The 8,952-nt window shown below is 37.2% G+C and overlaps 1 pseudogene; it reads right to left on the bottom strand.

The window, feature by feature from the left end:
• Positions 1-4,188: 4,188 nt before the first annotated feature.
• Positions 4,189-4,855, bottom strand: LOC141498046 (ATP synthase F(0) complex subunit C2, mitochondrial pseudogene; annotated as a pseudogene).
• Positions 4,856-8,952: the final 4,097 nt, after the last annotated feature.

The following is an 8,952-nucleotide window of genomic DNA, read 5'->3' as shown; positions in this document are numbered from 1 at the left end:
TAAGTGGCTTGCCCAAGGTCACACAGCTACGTAATTATTAAGTGTCTGAGGTCAGATTTGAACCCAGGTACTCCTGACCCCAGGGGGTGTGCTCTTATCCACTGTACCACCTAGCAGCCCAAGAACTTTCTTTTAAATTGAGATGAGACAATGGTAAATAACTTCCATTGTCTTCAAGGAATTTACAATCTAGTACAGAAAACAAGATAGTAATTAGTAGAAAGCAATTTTCTTTTCTTTTGATTTTCATTCTGAACTTAATGAATGAACACAACCCTGTGTTCACATGTAAATGCTCACACAAACAACAAAACATTTCCTAATACAAAGGAGATAGAAAAATAGTATTAAGTTACTAAAGTTTGAAACTAAGTCTTCTAGGACAACCTGATTTCAAACTGCATAGTTCTATAGAGTTCACCTTGCTTTTTAAAAGTTACATAATAATATACTCAATTATATTAACAACAAATCTATCAGAAATCATATGATCACATCAATAGATGCTGAAAAAGCTTTTGACAAAATACAGCATCCACTCCTATTAAAAACACTAGAGAGTGTAAGAATAAATTGACTGTTCCTTAAAATAATGAGCAGTATCTATCTGAAACCATCAGCAAGCATTATATTCAATGGGGAGAGGCTTAGAGGCATTCCCAATAAGATCAGGGGTGAAACAAGGATGCCCATTATCACCACTACTATTCAATATTGTATTAGAAATGTTAGCGTCAGCCATTAGAGAAGGAAAAGAAATTGAAGGAATTAGAATTGGGAAGGAAGAGACAAAACTCTCACTCTTTGCAGATGACATGATGGTCTACCTAGAGAATCCCAAGAAATCATCCAGAAAACTACTACTGGAAACAATTAACAATTTTAGCAAAGTTGCAGGTTATAAAATAAACCCTCATAAATCCTCAATTTTTCTATATATGTCTAGCAAGATACAGCAGGAAGAGCTAGAAAGAGAAATCCCATTCAAAGTAACCTCAGACAATATAAAATATTTGGGAGTCTATTTGCCAAGACAGACTCAGAATCTTTTTGAAAACAATTATAAAACACTTCTCACACAAATTAAATCAGATTTAAATAACTGGGCAAATATCAACTGCTCATAGATAGGTAGAGCTAATATAATAAAAATGAGAATTCTACCAAAACTAAACTATCTGTTTAGTGCCCTACCAATCAAAATTCCAAAAAATTACTTTAATGAGTTAGAAAAAATTGTAAGTAAATTCATATGGAGAGATAAAAAGTCAAGAATTGCCAGGAGCTTAATGAAAAAAAGTGCAAAAGAAGGTGGTTTAGCTCTACCTGATCTAAAATTATATTATAAAGCATTAGTCATTGAAACTTTGGTATTGGCTAAGAAATAGAGTGGTGGACCAGTGGAATAGACTAGGTATAAAAGCAGGAGATGATTACAGTAATCTACTGTTTGATAAACCCAGAGTCCAACCATTGGGATAAAAACTCCCTCTTTGATAAAAACTGCTGGGATAATTGGAAGTTAGTATGGAAGAAATTTAGATTAGACCAACACCTAACATCCTTTACCAAGATAAGATCCAAATGGTTACAGGACTTAGACATAAAAAACAATACTATAAGCAAATTAGAAGATCAAGGACTAGTTTACCTGTCAGATCTATGGAAAGGGGAGCTTATGACTAAGGAAGAGTTGAAGAACATCACCAAAACCCAATTAGATGATTTCGATTACATTAAATTAAAAAGCTTTTGCACAGATAAAACCATTGTAACCAAGATCAAAAGAAATGTAGTAAATTGGGAAACAATCTTTACAACTAATGATTCTGACAAAGGACTCATTTCTAAAACATACAGAGAACTGAGTCATATTTTTAAAACAAAAAGCCATTCCCCAATTAACAAATGGTCAAAGGATATGGAAAGGCAATTCACAGATGAGGATATCAAAGCAATTCATAGCCATATGAAAAAATGCTCTAAATCATTATTAGAGAAATGCAAATTAAAGCTTCTCTGAGGTACCGCCTCACACCTCTCAGATTGGCCAATATGACCAGAAAGGATAATGATCATTGTTGGAAGGGTTGCAGGAAATCTGGGACACTATTACACTGTTGGTGGAGCTGTGAACTCATCCAACCCTTCTGGAGAACTATTTGGAACTATGCCCAAAGGGCAACAAAAATGTGCATACCCTTTGACCCAGCAATACCACTACTGGGTCTATATCCTGAAGAGATGATGAAAAAGGGTAAAAACATTACTTGTACAAAAATATTTATAGCAGCCCTGTTTGTGGTTGCAAAGAACTGGAAATCAAGTAAATGTCCTTCAATTGGGGAATGGCTTAGCAAACTGTGGTATATGTATGTCATGGAACACTATTGTTCTATTAGAAACCAGGAGGGTTGGGATTTCAGGGAAGCCTGGAGGGATTTGTATGAACTGATGCTGAGTGAGATGAGCAGAACCAGAAAAAACACTGTACACCCTAACAGCAACATGGGAGTGATGATCAACCTTGAAGCACTCCCTCATTCCGTCAGTGCAACAATCAGGAGCAATTTTGGGCTGTCTGCAAAGGAGAGTGCCATCTGTATCCAGATAAGCAGCTGTGGAGTTTGAACAAAGTTCAAGGACTATTCCCTTTAATTTAGAAAAAAACAGATATCTTATTGTCTGATCTTATTACCTCTTAGACTTCTTGTCTCTTCTCTAAGGATATGATTTCTCTCTCATCACACCCAATTTGGATCAAGGTACAACATGGAAACAAAGTAAAGACTGACAGATTGCTTTTGGGGCGGAGGAGGGAAGTAAGATTGGGGGGAAAATTGTAAAACTCAAATAATGTCTTTAATAAAAATTAATTTAAAAAAGTTAGATAATAAACTCCACATATTACTGTCAAAGCCTTTCTACTTGTCTGTGTGTGCTTCTGAATTTCATAGGAAATAATTAGATTAAACAAATTCTAAATTGGTTATAAATTCAATGCAGTTCAGTGAAAAATAGAATGAATGTATCAGAGAAATGTTTAAGGAGATGGGTCTTGAGGGGTAAGTGGGATTTAAATTAATGGAAGAGAAGAGAGAGAATACCAAGGTGATAGTAAAGGCAGGAGAAGAGACATGGAAGTGTTCATGGACATGAAGTGTAGGAGGGCATGCTTAAAGGTGACAGAAACTTAACTAGAGCAGAGTTCTATGTTAGGCAGTTAACCAAAACATTTTTGCAAGGATGTAGTGGGGTCTGTCCATAACAAACCTTAAAAATTAGTCAGAGTGCTTTATTCTTTATAAAACAATAAGGAGTTATTGAAGGTTCCAAAATAGGAAAGTTGAAAAAGAGTATTTTGGGAAGATTTGTCATAACTTTTTCCTTGCTCAATTTTACACACATAAATTTGTGCATCCTTCAAAAGAAGGGACATGTATGGGGGAAAAGATGAGTCAGTCACTTAATAAGAATGAATATAAATGACTGACCTGAGAGGAATGATATTATCATCAGATGGTAAGAAAAAAAAATTAAAAGACCACTTTGCAAATATCATTGCAGATGATGCAAGAAAGATATCTGCAATGAACTGAAGGTGATTTTGTATTTTCAGGAATTATAACGGTAAAGGAAAAAGCTTCTTACCAAATGGACAGTTTTCTGACCCAGGCCTGATTCAGATAGTTCAGATTTGCAATTACAACTAAATGAGACTCCAATTTTACAACTAACAAAAGGTAATGTAGAACATCATAACAAAAACATGGAAAGGCTATTTAATAAAGGGGTACATCTTGGTTCAAGTAGCAGCTATCTTGCCCTCCTTCTGGTGGGAAGGGTACTTTGGTTCACAGACAACAGGAAATCTATCCAAGCTGAGAAGCTTGGATTCTTTGTGAGCTCAGCTTCTGATACCTCAGGCTATTGCAAAGCTATTTTAGTAAAAGTTTTAGTTTCTTTGGACAAATGAAGTCTTTGGGAGAGTTTCACTATTTTTCTTTTTTTTTTTTGTCCTTCATTTTTTTTAAGGTTTTTGTAAGGCAAATGGGGTTAAGTGGCTTGCCCAAGGCCACACAGCTAGGTAATTATTAAGTATCTGAGACCGGATTTGAACCCAGGTACTCCTGACTCCAAGGTCGGTGCTTTATTCACTACACCACCTAGCTGCTCCTATGCCCTTCATTTTTTTTTAACAGCTTAATAACACAGTATTTATTTGTCTTCCCTCTGTCAAACCCTGAGTCCATGGCTTTCCCCAGGGCTGCCTGGTAAGATGGAGGGGGAAGTACACATGGGCTGGAAGAGTCATGAAAGGACCTGGAGGACGAGGAGGAACGTTCAGAAACGTTGAGGTTAGAAATGGCTCCATCACATGGAGAAGAGGATGAGGAAGGCCACCATCAGGCAAAAGAGCCTCATGGCCTCGGAAAGGGCAAAGCCCAGGATGGCGTAGGAGAAGAGCTGCTGCTTCAGGGAGGCGTTCCTGGCATAACCAATAATGAGGCTTCCAAACACAGTCCCAATCCCAGCTCCAGAACCCACCACCCCCACAGTGGCAGCTCCAGCCCCGATGAACTTGGCCGCTGTGTCAATGTCCCGTGAGATGGCGCTAGTTTGGAATCCACATCTGGGGACAAGTGAGGTCCAGGGACCCGATCCTGCCAAACTGTTGAGGTTCTCATCTGTCCGAACATCTGGTTGCCTTAACACCACTGCAGACAACGGTCTACTTAGCAGCTGAGAGTTGCTCCTCACAAGAGCAGGGGTAGAGACGAACTTGGCGCAGGCGTACATTCTCGGGGGTGAGGGGCAAAGCCAAAGAGCTGCTGGCGGAGCGGAGGAGACAGACAGGGAGACGCCCTTCATTTTTTTAAGAAAGATCTTATTTACTTTGAGTTTTACATTTTTTCCCCTAATCTTGTTCCCGCCCCCCCCCCCCCCACACACACACAGAAGGCAGTCTGTTAGTCTTTACATTGTTACCATGGTATACATTGATCTAAGTTGAATGTGATGAGAGAAATTATATCCTTAAGGAAGAAAAATAAAGTATAAGAGAGAGCAAAATTACATAATAACAGTTTTTTTCCCCCTAAGTTAAAGGTAATAGTCTTTGGTCTTTGTTTAATCTCCACAATTCTTTCTCTGGATACAGATGGTATTCTCCATCGCAGATAGCCCCAAATTGTCTCTGGTTGTTGCACTGATGGAATGAGCAAGTCCATCAAGGTTGATCATCACCCCCATGTTGCTGTTAGGGTGTACAATGTTTTTCTGGTTCTGCTCATCTCACTTAGCATCAGTTCATGCAAATCCCTCCAGGCTTTCTTGAATTCCCATCCCTCCTGGTTTCTAATAGAACAATAGTGTTCCATGACATACATATACCACAGTTTGTTAAGCCATTCTCCATTTGAAGGGCGTTCATTAATTACCAATTCTTTGCCACCACAAACAAAGCTAATGTGGATATTTTTGTACAAGTGATGTTTTTACTCTTTTTCATAATCTCTTCAGCGTATAGACCCAGTATTGCTGTATCAAAGGGTATGCCCTTTGGGCACAAGAGTTTCATTATTTTTCAAGGGAAAAACTAGCCTAATCTACATAGTAGGGATCTGAGCACATGTTGTTCCTTTCTCATCAGCCAGCTCAGGATAAACTTCTCTTTCTAGGCTGGTCCTTGAACAAAAGATACAATTCATAGAAACATAGATTTCAAGTTAGAAAAGAATTCAAGGACATCTAGTCCCTCACGTTACAGATGCAGATACTGAGCCCCAGGGAGATGATGTTACCTTGCCCAAAATTATGAAGGAGACAGATGAACCAAGATTTCAACACATGTCCTCTAAGGTCAAAATCAATGCTTTTCCCTTGGACACCAGGACTATATCTGAAGTTTTTCCAATTGGGTAGAACCTGCCAATTCATAAATTCTACTTGCACAGGATGGGAATTCAAGATCATGTCTACATGATAATGAGACATTAGGGTTAAAATTTCATTGAACAGGTCAACAATAATTCAACTGCACAACAAGCTACTATGTTCAGGACTTCTCTTGAGAGTCCCTGCTCTCAAGAAATTCAGTCTAATGGAGAAGATGGGATGAAAACAATAATATCCATGCAAGTTATGTGACCATTCAGTCAATGAACATTTACAACTATGTCTTGGGCACTGTGTAGATAATGGGGGTGCAAAGAAAATGAAAAGATAGTCTCTGAACTTAGGGAGCTCATGTCTAATTTGGGAAACAATAGCAAACATGGCAGCAAGAGGAAAGGGCACTGGAATGATGCGATAATTTTTTTTGTTTTTGCGAGGTAATGTGACTTGCTCAAGGTCACCCAACTAGGTAATTAAGTGTGTGAGGTCAAATTTGAACTCAGGTCCTCCTGACTCCAGGGCCTGTGCCACCTAGCTGCCCAAGACAGTAATTGTGATGTAAGGATCTTTTAAGTAGGATCTGTATAAGTAACTTTTTAGGTCTCTGATGAATATGATTTTATTGCTTCATTAGTGATATGATCAGTCTCCCACCACCAATCACCACCACTTCCTCAGCCTTTTCAATTCTTGGTAAGTGTTTTGTTAAATCCTTTACTTGATGACTTTCTTCTAGTTCTTTTAAGACCTTGGGCATACCATTGCATTACTTAGACTGTCCATTTCATTCTCATTTCATAACTGGCCAGTCATACATATTCCTAATAATATCTATCATACTATTTCTCTCATGCAGGTCTTTATTAATGCACTTCAGTCTACTTACATCCACTGTGTATCTCTTTTTTTAGGTTTTTTTTGCAAGGCAAATAGGGTTAAGTGGCTTGCCCAAGGCTACACAGCTAGGTAATTATTAAGTGTCTGAGACTGGATTTGAATCCAGGTACTCCTGACTCCAGGGCAGGTATTTTATCTACTTTGCCACCTAGCCACCCCCACTATGTATCTTTAATTGCCTTTTGAGTTAACTTCAGTTTTGATTTTTCTGAGATCTTGATATTCCATGAATCACAGTCATATGACATCAATAAGCAAATACTGGTATTAAAGAGAGGAATTTCATATTCATAATAGCTCTATTTGTCACAGCAAAGAAATGGAAATCGAGTGAATGTCCATCAATTGGGGAACGGCTGAACAAATTGTGGTATATGTATGTTATGGAATACTGTATTCTATAAGAAACCAGGAGGGATGGAATTTCAGAGAAGCCTGAAAAGACTTGCATGAACTGATGCTGAATGAGATAAGCAGAACCAGAATAACATTGTATACCCTAACAGCAACATGGGAGTGATGATCAACTTTTTTTTAAGGTCTTTTGGGGTTTTTTGCAAGGCAATGGGGTTAAGTAGCTTGCCCAAGGCCACATAGGTAGGTAATTATTAAGTGTCTGACGCCAGATTTAAACTCAGCTACTCCTGACTCCAGGGCTGGTGCTCTATCCACTGCTCCACCTAGCTGCCCAATGATCAACTTTAATGGACTTGCTCATTCCATCAGTGCAACAATCAGGGACAGTTTTAGGGGATCTGCGTGGAGAATACTATCTGTATTCAGAGAAAGAACTGTGGAGTTAAAACAAGAGCAAAGAATATTACCTTCGATTTTTTTTAAGTTGTCTTATATACTACATAATTTTAATATCTCTAATATTTTATTTTTTCCTCAAGGATACATTTTTTTCTCTCTCAACACATTCAATTTTGATCAATGTATACTATGGAAACAATGCAAAGATTATCAGACTGCCTTCTGTAGGGGGCCGGGGGGAGGGAAGGGAGGAGGGGAGGAAATTGTAAAATCCAAAACCTTACAAAAAGGATAAGTAGAAACTACTATTGTATATAAGTGGAAAACAAATAAAATATTTTAAAAAGAAATGAAAAAATAAAGAGAGGAATTTGGAGCAACCATCATTTTGGGATCATTGAATGAACTGCTCAATGAAATCTAAATGAAATCTAAGTCAATCTCTTATTTCTAATCAGTTCTGGCCCAGATTCATCCTAATTTGTTTGCAGTCTCCTCCATTTTGTTTTTCCTATGTTCATTGTTAATCTATTTTTTTAAAGCACAAAATGGACCTTTCAAACATTCAATAGAAAGAATAGAAATTAAGGAATCTGGAGAATCTTTCTTCCTTTTAGGGTATAAATTTCAGTAATCTGATGTTGATTAAAAATAGAAACTTTCCCCCTCCTCTTATCCCCACAGATCTCCAGCTCTATAAACAAGAGGATTTGTTTTGTACTCCAATTGGAAGCATCAAGTAGGATGACTATAAGTTGTTCTCAGTATTATTCTTAGAAGCCAGTGTTTATATTTGACCAATATATGGATTGCTCATTCTTATCTGTCCATAAATTTCTACTATTCTAATGCCACATCATCAGACAACTATGATTCCAAGTCTGTTGCATAAATTCTTAGTCACAAAACAATGTTTTGAAATGCTGGTGAAGTCCAGACACTGACTACTGATGAGAAGGTAATGAATCCACAAGGATACCTTGCTATCATTTGTTGTTTATTTTTTAAAGCCTTTACATCTGCATGCCTTTCATTCCTATAATATTTTTCTCTGGTTTAAGCTAGTTTTTCATATTCTGATAACAGGGTAAAAACTAAATCATTTTTGAAAGGATAAGATAAATTTAAGCTTATCTTAGGGCATATTATGTATTTCAACCTAATCATTAATTCAAAGGACTTTTGAATTAAATTATTTTTTGAGATTAGGAAATTGAGGGGTTTTTTAAATGCCATGATAGGGTGATCTTTCTTTGACATTTTCAAACTTATTTATTGATGTATGGGAGAAAAAACAAGGTAAATAAGGAATAATAATGTGATTCAGAAAGTTAAAAATTACAATAGCTTAGATGCATAGAGTGCTTTAAGGTTTTTACAAAGTACTTTACATACATACAT

The sequence above is a fragment of the Macrotis lagotis genome, chromosome X, assembly GCF_037893015.1.
Source record: "Macrotis lagotis isolate mMagLag1 chromosome X, bilby.v1.9.chrom.fasta, whole genome shotgun sequence".
NCBI lineage: Eukaryota > Metazoa > Chordata > Mammalia > Peramelemorphia > Peramelidae > Macrotis > Macrotis lagotis.
Note: the sequence above shows the minus strand (reverse complement) of the source record. Positions and strands in the feature narration are given on the sequence as shown.